The sequence below is a fragment of the Sinohyriopsis cumingii genome, chromosome 10 (genome assembly GCF_028554795.1).
Source record: "Sinohyriopsis cumingii isolate HCF-2022 chromosome 10, ASM2855479v2, whole genome shotgun sequence".
In the NCBI taxonomy this organism is placed as follows: domain Eukaryota; kingdom Metazoa; phylum Mollusca; class Bivalvia; order Unionida; family Unionidae; genus Sinohyriopsis; species Sinohyriopsis cumingii.
The window spans coordinates 40360441-40377778 of NC_142970.1; the positions used below are offsets into that span (position 1 = coordinate 40360441).

Consider the following 17338-nt stretch of genomic DNA (forward strand, 5'->3'; position numbering starts at 1 on the left):
TATTAATGATCATCGATGTGACCAACATATACGATAATAATACTCCCGATGATGTTGATGATGGTTGTTGTCCTGATTTCTGTATTACTCCTGCTCCATGGGTATATTATATATCGAACTTGAAAACAGAAGCACTACCAGCAATAAAGCAGCTTTGAAAACAAATCGTACTTAGTCCATATCAATATATATGGACATCAAAATGAACGTCAAATGCTCTGTGCAACTGTATCGAAATGAACTATTACATGCTATTTTTTGTGGGTTTTTTTGGACAGTTTTAAACCGAAATAAGTAGTACTTCAAGGCTCTGTCTATGGTATAAATATGTTCATGTACACTTTTCCATTGTAACTTTAAGTGTATAGACTGCAAATGCGATGAAGCACATATCGAGGACGTCGAGTGGTAACATTGGAACAATGTTACTACTTCGGTCGAGAAGGATAACGACCTATATATGTATTACTGCCCACTACCATGTAGGATGTATCAAACTGTATATTGCTCAAGCGCTCATTGTCGATCGTGCTGGTGTGTGTGTACAAAAAAAATGGAATATAATAACTTTAACTGAAATATATACAATTAAATTATATATAAAAGTGATGTGGCACCTGGGAGTAAAACAAAAATGGAAGATACAAATTTCCGGATCGCTACTATCAGCAGCAATGGGATAGACAAAGCGAAAGCAGACAAAATAGCCAAAGAAACAAACTTTGATGTAATAATGATACAAGAAACACACTATGGAATTAAGCCAGAATTCAACATTTTAGTAGAAGACAAACTTAACGCAATAAAGATATGCAACAATTTTGCAAGTAATGATATTAGAGTTGGTTGCAACAATAATATTTTTAAAAAGCTGGGAAAGGTTTGAGGAGGGGGGGGGGATTTTTTAAGGGACGGTTGCTACATGTTAAAATGTTTAATTGGCATATTACAAATGTGTACATGCCAGCTAATAGAAATAAGAAACTAATGTTAAAGAAAACTTATATACCTATCTACAACAATATTCGATGGAAAATCTAATCATGGGGGAGATTTCAATTGGGTAACTATAAATTAAACCAGTCTAGTAGGATTGATAAATTTTACGGAAATTGTTATGATCCATTAATATATATTAATACTGCAATAACCAACCAAAAGCTATCAGACCATTTCATGCTCACTATTGACCTAAAAATGAAAAATATAGAAAAATGTGGGCCAGGACTATGGAAACTAAATAATAAGATTTTAAATGACAAAGAATATGGCGAAATAATAATTAAAAAAAGAAATTGAAACCTTCAAAAATGAAGAAATTATTAATATAATAATTGATTGGGATGTTTTAGAAAAACATAATAAAAGGAATAAATATTCAGTACTGAAATGGAGGGCGGAAAAACTCCAGAAAAAAAGACAAACACGAACTCAAATTAGAACTAAGCAAAACAACAAACGACGATGGAGAAAGAAAAAAGAAACGATTGACAGACAAAATTAAAATCCTTGGAGAAGACGAAAATCAGGGGAGAATAATAAGGGCGGGAACATTTACAGAGATCTACAACAAGGCAAAAAACGTATATAAGCGACAAGAATTTAGAAAAGGGGGTGAAACAATTTTAAACAATATCAAAATAAACAATGTAACCCATACTGTAAAAGAAGATATCCTAAATAATATTTCCCAATATTATAAAGAACTCTACACCACACACCACACAGTACATATACTTCAGCACAATCGACAGCTACTTAAAAAATGTCGACTGTGAGATGACATCAGCAGTGCATAGAGACCAATGTGATGATGTCATCTCAGATGAAGAAATCACATAAAGTATATCAACACTCACAAAAGTCACCAGGGAAAGATGGACTCACCGTGGAATTCTACCAAAAGTTCCACGGTGAACTGACGTCGATCTTAAACGCTTTGTATAATAATATAGTTTTAATTAAAAATAAAATGACTAAATCTATGAGGGAGGGAGTTATCACAATTATATACAAAGGGAAAGGGAATAGAGACGAGATTAAAAACTGGAGGCCTATATCACTTTTAAACACGGACTATAGAATTTTAAGTAGGATTTTAACAAATACTGTAAAGGGTAGGATAAACAAGATAATTAATGTAAATCAAACTTGTGGGGGAGGGATATACAAAACAATATTTTAAACATTAAAACTATAATTAACTACATAAATGAAACTGGTATGATGAGTGCTATGGTACTCTTCGACCAGGAGAAAGCTTTCGACTGATTTGAACAAAACTATATAACGAATGTTTTTAAAAAAATTGGTTTCGGACCCAATTTTCAAAATGGACCAAAATCCTACACACTGGGATAATTAAAGGGGAAATGCACGAAAGAATTTGAAATACAACGATCAATGATACAAGGATGTCCACTATCAATGCTAGAATACGTAATGGCAATAGAAATCCTACGTCACACGATAAGAAACAACCCAGATATACAAGCAGGGGCGTATTAACCATTAAGCAGACTAAGCACGTGCTTAGGACACCAGGGACAAAGGGGGCACCACAAAGTTGAGAAAAGGGTGAAAAGAATGAAAAAAAAAAGAATGAAGATTTGTAAAAAAAATTGATAAAACTAGTGCAAATTAATCATAATGTTCTGTTTCTTGATCATGGTAAACCCTAGGGTTATCTTCCCAGGTGCACGTGGAAAAGAGGGGGACACCAAGATTTGTCAGTGCTTAGGGCACCAGTGAGCCTTAATCCGCCCCTGATTGTACAAGGCATACAAATACCAAACCTAAAAAGAATAAAAAAAAAATACTCTAACATGCATATGATTGCAACAACTTTATAAGAGATGGGAAATGCTATAAGCGTCGGGTTCCAAAATAAACCACAACAAGCACGAAATCTTAAAAATAGTTAACTGGAGGGGCAACCACCCTGAATTATCGCCCCCCCCCCCCCCACACACACACTTACTTACTTTGGTAATAAAAAAAGAAGCTGTAGAAAATTATGAACATATTATCAATAAAATAAGAGAAAAAGTGAAAATCTAGCCATGGCGCCATTGCGTATCATGGAGCGGGTCCAAGTGGCCAAGACTTATTTATACTCAAATATTAACTACATAATTAAATCCATAGATATGGATAATACAATTTTAAACAAAACAGACAACGAAATAATAGATTATATATGGAATCATAAAACGCATTATGTAAAAAAAGAGACATTATATAGGGCCAAAAGTAGAGGGGGCTTGGGGTTTCCGAGCCCCCTACTACTATGATTAACTAACATAATCAATAGATTAAAAAAATGCAATCAGACCCGGCTACAGCGTGAGAAGTACTGTACATCTACTGGTTCGGCTTCACCTTGAGAAACCGACCAGAGATATACAAAAATAACAAATTAATATTAAAACAATCGAAGTGCCACGCAAACATATGAGAACTAATTTTAAAATATAGAGACAAAACAGATTTATGCAAAATTTAATAAGTAAAAGTCACGCTTGGATTAGGGAGGAGGTAACCAAAAATATAAAATGTAGAGTAGAGCAGGACAACTGAGGGGGTAAATTGGACAAAAAATTGGAAAAATTGGGGAAAATAAGATCTGTCAAAACACAAAGTATAATTTTTAAATACCTGCACAACACCTGCCTAACAGGCGAAGAAACAATTAAACATCGTATGCTGAGGATAATGCCGAAATGCCGTTTATGTAAAACAGCGAACTTCACCAAACTACATACGATTGCCCAATGTGATAAAACTAAACATAATAGGATAAAGTTAAAAATGAAAATTTGCAAAAAATATAAGTATAACAAAAATAACATTTTATTCATAGATTTAGACTACGAAAACAAAATCGTTCTAAAATGTATAGAGCATATAGCAACTACGATGATATCCTGTGGAAATGTGATAAAGATTTTTAAATAAGATACGTGGTAAAAATAAGAATATTAACCACAACAAGAACTCAATACGTCTTACGACGAATAGATACTTACCGTTAGGTTGATATAACGCAATTGATGTTGGAATTGGGGGAGGGAGGAATAGGTATTACAGACCGAAGAGTCGCGTAGCGCAATTGCGAGCTGATGCCATACACATACCCCCTCCTCGCACCCCACAACAGCCATATTTCAAAGAAAATTTCAAATTATATTTCAAATATTTCAAAGAAACTCATGTAACATTGTTTAAAGAGAAAAGGGAAGAAAGGAAGAAAGAAAAAAATAAAAGAATTTTGTAATTTTTTTTCTTCTTTCTCTGAAAGAAAATTCTAAAGACATATATAGGAAGGAATACAGGGAAAATATAAAGGGGAAGTAAATGGCGATGACATCATGGGGCTAAGTCACAGGGCTCAGTGAAGTGGACAGGCCCATCAAGAGTCTTTGAAAACACCCAATGTAGAACATAAACAGACAAAATAGAGACACAAATACATACTGTATAACACTTAGTTTAAAACCCTACTAACTTCTGCCGCACTGTATGGTTGACCACTATACAATAATGTGGTCTCATAAATAAGTTTGGATCTTTCAATAAAGCATAATCAGATAAACTAAATAAAGGAGGACTAACGCGACCCAGAAAAAACACATAGAGAATAAAAAAGCGTGAACCTTGGATCGAGCGTAACCTACCTATCAACATCTTTAAAAACTATTATGAGGAACGACACATATTATCACTCGAATAATAAAATAGGACATTATTTTTTTTAAACAAAATCTAAATAGTACACCATTCCATCGTCAAAATTAGAAAACCATAAAACAAATTAAAAGATACAATATAACATCATAAAGGAAGAAATACAACTGGGAAAGGTATTTGATCTATACTTGCTATCTCAAACATAAAGAAAATATAGCATACACACAATCTAGCACCATTACATATAGCAAACACTGAGACCTAGGCGACATATAGCAAAGGTTACAAAATATTTCAAGGGAAGGAACTTCGAGCAAGGTGAGGGAAACCAGACTCGGTCGAACAACCCTTTAGAAAAAACTATGGAAACATAAATGCCCCATCCAAAATTCTAAAAACTAAATATTTTATATAAAATTTTGTTTTAATAAAACGTAGAACACATCTGAGGGGGAAACACACAAACATAAAATACTTTCTATTTTTTTTGGAAATGGGGGCATCTGTCCGGTGCCCCCCCCCCCCCAACAAAAAGAAGTGTGTGTGTTTGTGTGTATTATTATACCCATTACATTACTTGCAAAATATATATGGTGCTGACATGTTCGGCAAGAGGGAGACCTACCGATATTCTGCATATAATTATTTTAATGTTTTTCAGAGCGAGAGTATTGGGGCCTGATCAGTTCGATATATTTCTCAACTGATACAGCGGGTATAATAGAGCCCCCCCCCCCCCCCCCGAGTATGCCACAGAGAACTCGTGTAATATACGGTTTAATACAAAATACATGATCCTGGGCAGGAATATACAAATTTTGGTCGATATACATGATCGTTGGTATCTATTCAAACGAGGGCCATGAAATACATTAGCAAATTCCTACAATATTTAAGGCAGGCGATTACGAATTATTTAAACCACGTGTTTCATCTGTCACAGATTTTATCATCATTTTGAAGTGGCTGCTTTATCTCGAGGAAAACGAGCGGTAAGTGTTATACAAAACAAAATCGTAATAGCAATTTCATCACTTTTGCGTCATTTGACTGTAAGAATAGTAATAAATAGAGGATAATTTCTTTTCCTACGTTAGGCCTAATACCTGGTATGTTTCTTAGTGTGGTACACAAAAAAAAAAAAAAAAAAAAAAAAAAAAAAACAACTCCAAAACAACACTAACAACATTTTAACAAAACCCACAAAACGAGTGCCGTGCCCAAGCCACGGGCTAAAATGCTTTTTTAATATTTGTTTTATTTATAGTATCAATCACAAATTGAAATATATACAGTATTAGCGTTGGAAAAGAAAGTTTTCTTTTTGTTATTTTTTTTTTTCTCACCCTAGCGAAACACTTTCTGCAAATGACCTTAATAAAGGAAAATAATAAATTAACCTAAACCACTTTGAATGTCGACCGTATCTTTTATTTCCACGGCATCATGCGCGGAAGAATATACCAACTGAACCGGGATTTCAGACAGCAGATGAATTGAACTTGATTCATAGAACATCAATAGCAATTGTACAATCAAACAAATGCAACAATGAAAAGTGGAACTATGAAAAATCGAGAATGTTAGATTTGCGAAGGATTTATTCCGAATCATTGTCTGCTAATAGAGAATTCATGTCAGTTGCTGTGTCGGCGATGCCCACACAGCGCGCCGTCCAAATGTGAAGTTGCGTTGTGCTGAAAGACTAACACTGTGCCATAATTTATCTGATGGCATGTAAAGAAGCTGCCTAAATTATAGTATTTGAAAGTTTCTTCATTTTGTAAGAACTCAAGAAATTAATTCTGGTTTGAAAGACAAGATGACGGTAAAACTCAGAAGACGTAGCTGTACAGTACCGTTGGTGTTGGAGACATCATAATAAAGGTAACTGCATTAACTTCGCTTTTTGTTTGGTAATTTGTTGGAGATTATCTTTTGCTGATCTTCTTTGAGCTTGGAGTAACTTTTACATTCTGAACATTTTTATTTGCACTTGTCTGCTTAATATGTATTGCTGGGATATCATATAGAATATGAAGTCTGTATAATGGTACTATATTTTACATATTTGAATGATGAAAGACTGGTAAATGATATAATGATAAACTACAAAATGAATAATTTGCCCATTATCCCAAATATGTTAATTAAAACAAACACTGAATGTAAATTCAGATATAATGAGCAGTTGTAAGAAGTAAGAAATAACATTTTATCCATTGAACCTGTTATGTGTTATCATCATCAGTTTTAAAATAAACACATGGAGACAAGTTTGCTTAAATTCTAAAATTAACACACACACACACACACACACACACACACACACACATATGGTATTTTAATCTATTACAGAAATGGTGACATTGATATATGCAGACCAATAGTTTTTCTTCTTCTACAGATATACATTAAAAAGCCTAATTCTGAGAGTTTCACCTACAGCATTCATGATGGGAAAGGGCCACTAATTAAGAGCTGACATATGTGGAAGAAACATACCATCCATGTTGAAAAGGGCTAGAGGTAATGTGAGAAAACATAATTTTTCAATCTGATTTAACATTATTGTTGCTATTTTATCTCAACTGGTCAAAAGGCTAAGTGGGTTTATGTAATGATCCAGAGTGTGTTATTTATTTCACATCCCCTTCTGTCTTTCAACAGTAAGAAATTAGCTACTTTGGAGTCCATAGTTCTGATCAATTTGTTTATATAAAACTTGGTTTTGGGCTTAAATCAACATCTTGGATAAATCTAATAATGAGCAAAATCCAAGTATATACATGTGATCATGTATAAAATTAGTTGGGTTTTTTAACCAGCCTAAAAGCAATACTTCCACAATATAGACTAAAATCATTAAGTTGTCCTAGAAGTTTGATGAGTGTTAACCATTAATAATAATAAGGTGATCTTTCATCTGAGTATGTTACCACCGCATGCAATATTTATACATATAGTGCAGTTTTTACTAAACTTAGAATACATGCTTATATAAATGAGATCTAGATTGAAGAAGTGAACATGCATACAAATACATGAGGTTATAACCACTGCTGCTGATTCTAGTTTGATCATACTTGGCCACTGGGCTTATGTAGTCAAGTTTCACAATGATGCTTATTATGAGTGTGATAAAGGTATGGTAATGAAGTGACCTTGCATCTGATTGGCTGAGTTCCTTATGACTTGCACAACAGTGTTTATGATCCAATTTAGAGCTGACTTGTTTAATTATTTGATTGTATGTCTGAGGCTGTAAGCAAAATCTATGCATATAATGTGGTGGTTCTAGATCTCACTAGCCATTCTTGCTACTGCTCTTAAAACTATTTCTCATTAATTTTATCAGACTTGGTAAATAGATTTATCTCATCAAGATATAGCAAAAGAGCAATTTTGTAAAAAAAAAATATTCATTCAAATTAAACTCAAATTCTGCATCTGATTGGTTGACCTTGCAAATACTATAAGGGCTCTATTTCTGACAAAAAGATTATTTTGATCTATTGTAGCAGAAATGCTTATATGATCAAAACATTGAACACATTTGATGACAAATAAGAAGTAGTTTTTCATGTAAAGTTGATAAACATTGATAAATCAGTTCATATCACTAAAAGCTTGGAAGAGTTTGATTACATGCGAGACCATCACATATTAATCATTCTTTATTTAGAGAATTATTTTTGTCAGGATTTAGTAAAATATGTAAAATCAATATGGACTGGTTTTGTTATGTACAGCAACACTAGTTGTTTACTGAGTACTGAGGGAATTGGAGTAAGGCAAGGGTACATTGCAGTAGGTAACCTGGTTGACTTGATAACAGGATTTTAACACAAACATTTTTATCAGGAGTCTAGCATACTAACCATTGATTCACTGCAGATCCTGCCCCCATTAGTTACCTTTTAATACATAAAGCATTTGGGTTTTTTATGTCACAAATCCCATAGGGATTAAAATTAACATCATAGGTCTCACTGGATAGTTTCGTATTTTGACATCCCTCTAATTTTTAAGGTAGAAGGCATGAACCTAATTATCACAAGCCTAGCATTTATAAATTCACACGTAAGCTAAATCTATAATGTGGTTCAGATTTACTTTGAGTTAGGCATGGAAATAGGTTGGCTTGTTGGTGACTGCCTGTCACAGTTAGATGAGCATTGGAGATCATATGCATAACTTAGTCTGCAAATGAGCTGCTGACTTTTATTTGTGTCTGCTACAGAGGTAAATATAAAAAAAATCTAGATGGTAGAGGGGTGATGAAAAGTATGCTAATTTGTTATAGTACTACTGAACTTTATTCATGCATAAGGCATATACAGATTCTTTTAGTTGCCTTGTCACAGAAAAATATTGAAAATAGCTATTTCTAGTACAAAATGAATGTAAAATTTAGGAGATGGTGGCAGTGATGGTTCAGTATAGAAATCAATAGATGCATCAGGAATTAACCTGATTACTGCAGTCAAAATCTCACATGTATGCTTTCTACAAATATCATTAGTTTGTTTTTATTAGTATCTTCATTGTTGGATGAAAATTCACCAGATAAACTGTCCAGTGAGACCATAAAATACACAATTAGAAAATAAAATAAATTTATTCTAGAAAGAAATACTGCATGCAACTCTGTGACACAAATGAAAGTAATGAGAAAACACTTAAACAAATGGCTAACATTATTCATCTGGCTTATATAACTAACAGTTAGCCATTTCACTATGGAGTAGTCAGGTATATCTAGTATTGTAAGAACAGAACCTAAACAATAATCTCCAAACTTTTATTAAATCAATTGCATACTTAGGTTTGGAATGTATTACATGGGAATTATGTTCATTTTTAAAAATCAAAATGTACCTCCATCCTTTGACCCTACCAGAACCAAACTAAAAGCTCAAATTTGTGCAGCTGCTTTTGCTCATCACAAACATAATTGGGAGTATAACTGCTAACCTTACCCTCTAACACACATTTAAGATCTTTAGAGTTTTTAAATACAGCCTTCTAATTATACAAGTTTCATTGCATTGGTCAATAATTAGTCATATGTGATGACACTTGTAACTAATCAAACCACAGCAACTGAGAGCAGACTAAGCACTGATATTTATATGGTACAGTGGCAATATACAGTCTGTCTGCTGCAACACATTAAAGAAACTGAACAAATCTGAAAGCCATGAATTTGACTTTATTTATCTGTATGGTAGAACAGAACCTGAGTTGAAAAGCATTTAAAGAAAGACCTTGATATCAAACCTAATAATAACGGCAGGAGTTATATTATGGATAATTAACCATTCTCTCAGTTTCAAACTGGGCATTCCATCCCATGGGGTTCTAAATGTAAACCAAGTGTAACTGATATCCTAATGAACTGCAAAGACCATAGCAGCACAACAGCAGGGGACCAGATATGTCCAGATCCAGAAATCATAGACCAGTTTCAAACTGATAATGAGCCACATAAAAATTACACATCTGCTAGAACTTCTGTGATGAAGATAACTTAAATTGCATTATTATTAATCCTCCTCCTCACATTCATCATAACTGAGATGCATCATATATGTTTTATTGTAAAATAGTTTATGCAACATAATTCAGTGAAGACCTTTACTGCCAATTTACCAGTGAACCATTTGTTTCAATGAACATATTTTATGTTGTAACAAGGAGCATCATTTAAACATTATGATACACTTATCATACCTGTATATGAAATCTTAATATTAACACTTATACTTGCAATACTACTACTAATAAAAACGCCTGCATTGATAATGTGGTTATGTTCAATTGGACTTGTATCTAAATGATCACCAGCTGTATGAAAAGACTTATTTCAGTGTATAGATATTGGATGGAATACTAGTTACCACAATTGAATAGTCATGTGATAAATGATATATTATTTTAAACAATTTATATTTGCAGTGAAACATACTTTTACATTATCTTCCCTTAAATTTCATTTATAGAGCAGTATACTCTGCATTCATTAAATTACTGAAATGGTTAATAATACAACAACAAATACTTCAACTTCCAGAACCACAAAAATCAAAAGATATAAACAAAAACTTCCCTACATGTATCAACAGTTGTCACTTAATAGACAGAACTATGAAGATTTAGGACAGGATGTTAACAAATTAGGTATTCAAGTTAAAAAGAAAAAAATACCAAGTAAGCTTACTACCAAAAAATCAAACAATAACAGTGAATTTTAGTACATTCCCAGGGAACAGAATATATGATTTTTCTTAACTTGATCTGATGCATCTTAAATCTATAGAAAATGATTCATATTGTATGACTAAAATATTATGTAAACAAAAATTCCATCACTTTTTTCAGATGGAACATGCATACCCCAACCCATCCTTCTTGATCATAAAGTATACCAGCATTCCACTATAAGATGGGGAGCTGTAGTGGCTCAGTGGTTAGCTTTCTGGACCTGTGAAATAATGTAGGTTCAAATTCTACCATCGGACCAGCCTGGGTTAGCTACCATGGTGTGTCCTTGGGCAAGGCACTATACTTAAAGTGCCTTGGCACTAATAACTTACTTGTGTTGGTTTACCATAAAAGGCCAAACCAAACACAAAAAGCAACAACTTTAAAATATGAGTTTTGTCACTACTAAGTAAAGGAAAATCATACTGAAGAAATGTTTTTGTTAATACAGTTTAACGGATCTAAAAAATCTCTTTCCTCTGCAGGAGTTTAAAATGTTAAATTAAAAAGGTCATGGTACACATTGCTTTGTTCGTACACATCAGGCTCCGTAACCCATATCCAGCTAAAAATTTTAGTAGAGTCTGAATAAAAAATATTTTAATCTGGATGATAATATTCTTTCTCCATTCATATATTACACCACCAGGATTGATCCAAATAAGATTACATTTTACTATAACACTGAGGATGAGTATGCCTCTTAACAACTGACAAATGTGGAGAGAATGGAGTTAAACTGAACTTTGATTTCTTTTCAACCATAGCACTAGATGATCATTTATTATGAAAAAACCTGAATAAAGTTGGAGTTCATAACCATGACAGTCTTGATATAATATAAAGTCAATATATTATTGTTGTCTTGAGGTATAGTTCTGTATATTACAATCTCACACAAGATCAGGGTATATTTTAGTACCATACAGTTAATTCAGGATCGTATTAATACCTATTCTGGTGAATGAAAATTAAATAAGATTTACTATTTTGGAACCAGTTGCAATAAAGTTTACTACACAAGAGAAAATATGACTTTACTGTAATATCTAAAATGTAAAATCTGCAAACAGAATACTTGCTTGACTTTACACTTCAACTATATCATAATATTTATTTGAAATGAATTTATACAAATGGCATTAAATTGGGTTTCAGGCTGGTAATGACAACGGTAGTAGTGAATGGGGACGGTCTAGGGACTAGGGGACTTCCATGTTAAAAAGGGTATATCCACTCTGGGGACTATGTACTTTAACATGAGAGAAAAAAAAATATCCATTCTAGGGACAAGGGGAATTTAACATGGGAGAAAAAAAAAACTATCCACTCTAGGGACAAGGGAAAATGAACATGGGGAATAAATCGTGGGACTGTCTAGGGACTAGGAGAAATGGAACAGGGTCGGGACCCTTTTTTAATAATGTCCCGACCTGATGGGTCTATGAAAATGTAACAGGCGAAAATTGAAACAGGGAGGGGTCTCTATATTTTTATTACTTTTTTAAACAAAAAAATAAAAAAGGGGGTAGGCAATTGAAAGTCAAGATCTTTTCGAGAGATAGGAGTGGCCCTGAAAAGGGCTTTTGGTTTTCTTCTTCTTCTAATTTCTTCTATTTCTCCACCAGCTTCTTATTTTCTGTCCTACACTTTTTCTATTCTTTTCTTTCTTTTTTTCCTCCTTTTTCTTCTTTTTCTCTTCTTTCTGCTTCTCCTCCTCTTCTTTCTTCCTCTTCACATTTTCTTCTTCCTTTTCAATTTTTTCGTTCCATGCTCTCATCCTTATCCTTTCCTCTTCATCCTCCTTCTCCTCCTTTATTTCTTTCAACAGATCACTTATGATTTCCTTTAGTTTTCTTAAATTGTTGATCTCCATCTTCACTCGATGGGGACTATAAGAATAGTGATCCTCGTTTAGGTTAACTAACATTTGCTCCATCATGCCCAAATTGTCCAGGACATCTTGCAATTTTTTTTTCATTTTATCAAGGTGGTTCGAAGCCATCTTCTTTTTTATTCTTTGTAGAATGGTGCGAATGACGAACGTTGTGGGTTCTTATACGGAAAGCGCGGACATGAAGGAAAACATCCCCCTAAGACCCAAAACTTATATTACATAGATCACTTAAAACATGCGGATGTGAAGGAAAACATCCCCTACTTTTCTCATTTCATATTATCTACTATTCACATACGTGAAGCAGCAATAAACAAAGCCCAATAATCTACTATCCACACAAACTTACTTGATCACTTACAAACACAAACACATACGCTTAGACTAGGAAAAAAGAGTCAGTGTTTATATTCACACTACTCTACATACACACATTGGCAAATGGATTACTATATCTTTTCTAGAGTATTGGGTAGCCCTGAAAAGGGCTGTTTGTTTTGAACTCCAGGGCACCTGGTTAATGGTTGCACCTCCCCGGCCTGGCACCGCAGACACATCTCCTACTCCAATCACCTTTCACTCTTTTTGCTGGGAGTGCAGAGGCGGAATGAGTGGCTTCAGAATCCCAATCTTCTGTCTCTGGGATTCTGAAATTTCCTTGTTGTGTCTGTGGTACAGCCATTCCTCACTCTTTTTCCTCCTCTTCTTTTTTTCTTCTCTCCTCCTCTTTCATCCTTCCTTCTTCCACTATAGCCTCTGCGGCCAGCTCATTCAGTATGAGCCTGGCATATCTCAGGTGCACATGAAGTTGAAGCAATTTCGCTAGCCTTCTGCTCATTTTGTAGTGTTGATCAATCAACAAGGGTAGCTAGACTGCCTAGCGCTTTTCAATTTATACTAAAAGCGCGGACGTGAAGGAAAACATCCCCCTAAGACCCAAAACTTTATTACCTAGATCACTTAAAACGCGCGGACCTAAAAGAAACACTCACTCACTTTTTATACTACCCATCACTGTTCTAAAAAATTTTCATTAAACAAATAATATACTTTCCACATACCTAATGCAGTCAAATAAAACCCCAAATCTACTATTCCCACACTTCAAACAACAAAAAAACATTATCATAATCTACTATCCACACAAACTTACGTGAGCGCTTACAATCACACACACACACACACACACACACATAAACATATACAATCACACCATAAATGAGTGAGTGTTTATATTCACACTACTCTACATACACACATTGGCAAATCGATTCTTATTTCTTTTCTAGAGATTGGGGTAGCCCTGAAAAGGGCTGTTTTTTTGCTTGCGTGAAGTTGAAGCTAGGGCGATCTTTTATATTCTAAGAATGCGACGTCCTCTGACGATAGGCTTTCTGACAATAGGTCTGCTTCTTCGGAAAGAGAAGAAGAACTCTTTGGTGTCAATACGACAATCGACAAAGCCTCTGTCAGGTTCAGGTTGCTGCTGCTGCTGTTGTTGCTGCTCTCTCTGCTGTTTCTGAAGTCTGTACTTCTCTGTCTATTCTTCTTTCTCCCTGTTCATTTCTTCTTTGAAGAGCTCTTCTATCAGGTCTTCAGTGACTTTTAACATTCTCACATTCTCTATCTCTTCCGGCTTCGGTATCAGACTGTGTCTGACCCTATGCAAATTCACATAGGCTTTGTTTAGCTTAGCTAGTCTGGAGCACATCTTCGTAGGAGGATGAGTCGACAGTGGATGGTTAGACTGGAAACTACCCCGGTTTTAATAGTCAAAGCGCGGACGTGAAGGAACACATCCCTGCACAGTAATCTAATCAGACCGTTCAATGAGTGTCATGGGAGGGATAGTAAGAAGACAAAGAGCATGAATCAAAATTCTTATAGTCAAACAAAAGACAAAGGCATTTTTTTTTTAAACAACATTTTATAAGATACCTGTTATTATTGTCAAGAAAAAGGACATTGGTCTCCAGATTGCCCAAAAAAGAAACAAGAGGAGTCAGAAGAAGAGAGGGATACTTCAGAGGAAGAAGAAGAAGAAGAGGAAGAAAACAGACAGGTGAAGAAAAAGAAACAGGAGAAGAAAAGAAGGGAAGAAAGTGAGGAGGAAGAGGAGGAAAAGACTGTGATGGTGAAGAAATTAAAAAAACAGAGAGAGTGAACAATGAGACAGAATAAGTCTATGAACTTTTTAAAGTGCTCTGTTGTGAATTGTGAATTGTAAATATTTATAAAAGAATAAATTAATTATAAAAGGTAAGTGTCTTTGGGTTTTGATTTTAAAATAAGAATCTACACTCACGCACACTCATACACAGACACGTACTATTGGGTAAAATGTTTTTTTTTTAGTTATTGGCAATTAAAAGTCTATCTCTTTTCGAGAGACGTGGGTGGCCCTGAAAAGGGCCTTTTTTGGTGTAAGGGGTGAGTTTAAACAATCAACATTAACTGTCTTAAGCCTTTGCCACGGCCAAGGCCTACTTCTGGACTGCGTACTGTTGATGATGATTTGTTTGAAATCACTAAGGGTGGTACGGTAGGCTTAGTCACAGGGTTGAAGTGTTTAGCGCGGGAAGGTCGTATTCTCCTCGGCCGTAATAAAGAAGTCTGATACATTTGTTTCAGACTTCTTAACTCCGCTAAAATGTCTAACAGTACTGTGACCGTTTGATTTTGACACCCTTGTTTCTTTGCTGCTGCTTCTTCTTCTTCTCGTTTTTTTCTTACCTCTTCTTCTTGCTGCTGTTGCTGTAGGAGAAAAGCTTGTTCCGCTTCCTTTTGCTGTTGTATAAATTTCTCCAATTCTTCTTTCTGTCTCTGTCTAAAATTTTCCATGTGCGGTAATGAAGGAGAAGGTGACGAAAGTTCAGGAACAAATTCTTGCGAGGTAAAAAAATCCACAAAATCCCAATTCACCTCTTCTGAAAGTAAGTCCAGGTTCCCTTGGGTAGTCTCCACCGTCGGTGCACCCCAATTGATCGTTTTCTGAGTTTCTGTCTTGTTGAAAAACTGTCGCATAGATTGACTGCGCACAGGAGCTAGCGAATCTATATAGACTACGTGACGTCACAGACTGCTCTCTTCGGATTGGATGTGGGCTGACTGAATTTTGTAACACGTGTTTGGATTGGTCAACAAACTGAATCCGTTTCAATCCTTCCTCTCCCTATAAATATGTACAGTTCACTGCATTCCTTCATCTGTTACTGTGGACCGACGTACAATCTTCAACGCTTGTGTCTTCGATGATGTTCCGGATGGACATACCAATGTATGTCCGATCCAACTGGACAGTTATCCACAGGACAGACACCAGCCTGTGGATGCGAAGAATCTATGTGCAGCATCAAGGATGCCTCAAAAGAGTCTTAATCTATGGTCCTACAGTCAGGAGCAGCCTAAGGTCAAGAAGAAGATGTCACAGATGCCCTTTATGTTAACGGTATATTAACATAAAAACAAAGGCCCTTTTCAGGGCCATTCCTATCTCTAGAAAAGATCTTGACTTTCAATTGCCTACCCCTTTTTTATTTTTTTGTTTAAAAAAATAATAAAAAAATAGAGACCCCTCCTTGTTTCAATTTTCGCCTGTTCCATTTTCATAGACCCATCAGGTCGGGACCTTATTAAAATAGGGTCCCGACCCTGTTCCATTTCCCCATGTCCCTAGACAGTCCCATGATTTATTCCCCATGTTCAATTTCCCTTGTTCCTAGAGTGGATATTTTTTTTCTTCTCCCATGTTAAATTCCCTTTGTCCCTAGAATGGATATTTTTTTTTCCATGTTAAATTACATAGTCCCCAGAGTGGATATTTTTTTCTCCGATGTTAAATTTACATAGTCCCCAGAGTGGATATACCCTTTTTAACATGGAAGACCCCCAGTCCCTAGACCATCCCTATTCACTACTAACGGTCACACTGACTTAGACCCAGGGTGGGCAACCATGTCACCAATTACCACAAGTGGCAAATTGGCCATGTAAGTTTGGTTCAGTTGTGGCATGGTATGATGTTTTTCACTTCTCATTCACCACACATGTGGCTACATTGAAAAATAGTTTGCCCACCTCAGACTTAGACAACTAGTAAATTATGAAAGAAAAATGTCATTAAATTATGCTTTTCTGGATTGCTATATTAATAAATTATTGTTGAGATGAAGTTAGAATATTATGTCAGTGAAGATATCACTCACAGTGACTTTGACATTTTGAGCTTTTTATGAAGACATTGGAATTATGTGTATGAAGTGCTAAATTAAGTGTGTGTGTAATTTGGGTTTGTTACATTACAAAAAAATGTGATGTAATTTTAAAAAGTTACTAGTTTAAAAAAAAACTCAATCATATCATGGATTAAGTAATGATTAAATTGTATTGCAAAGATCAAATCAGCAAGGATAATACCCACAATGACTTGGGTATTCTATATCCCTAACAACATTTTTGGATCTATACTGTATAAGAAATTGAATC

At 34.8% G+C, this 17338-nt stretch overlaps 1 long non-coding RNA gene across 3 annotated transcripts in view; it reads left to right on the forward strand.

Annotated features, from left to right (window-relative positions):
• The window catches only part of LOC149789907 (uncharacterized), a 2017354-nt gene that overhangs the window by 997019 nt on the left and 1002997 nt on the right, over window positions 1–17338 (forward strand). For all 3 annotated transcript variants that reach the window (XR_016423761.1, XR_016423762.1, XR_016423760.1), the window contains exons 10-12: window positions 6478–6576; window positions 7097–7218; window positions 11074–11188. This is a non-coding gene — a long non-coding RNA (uncharacterized LOC149789907). The remainder of the gene's footprint in view (window positions 1–6477; window positions 6577–7096; window positions 7219–11073; window positions 11189–17338) is intronic.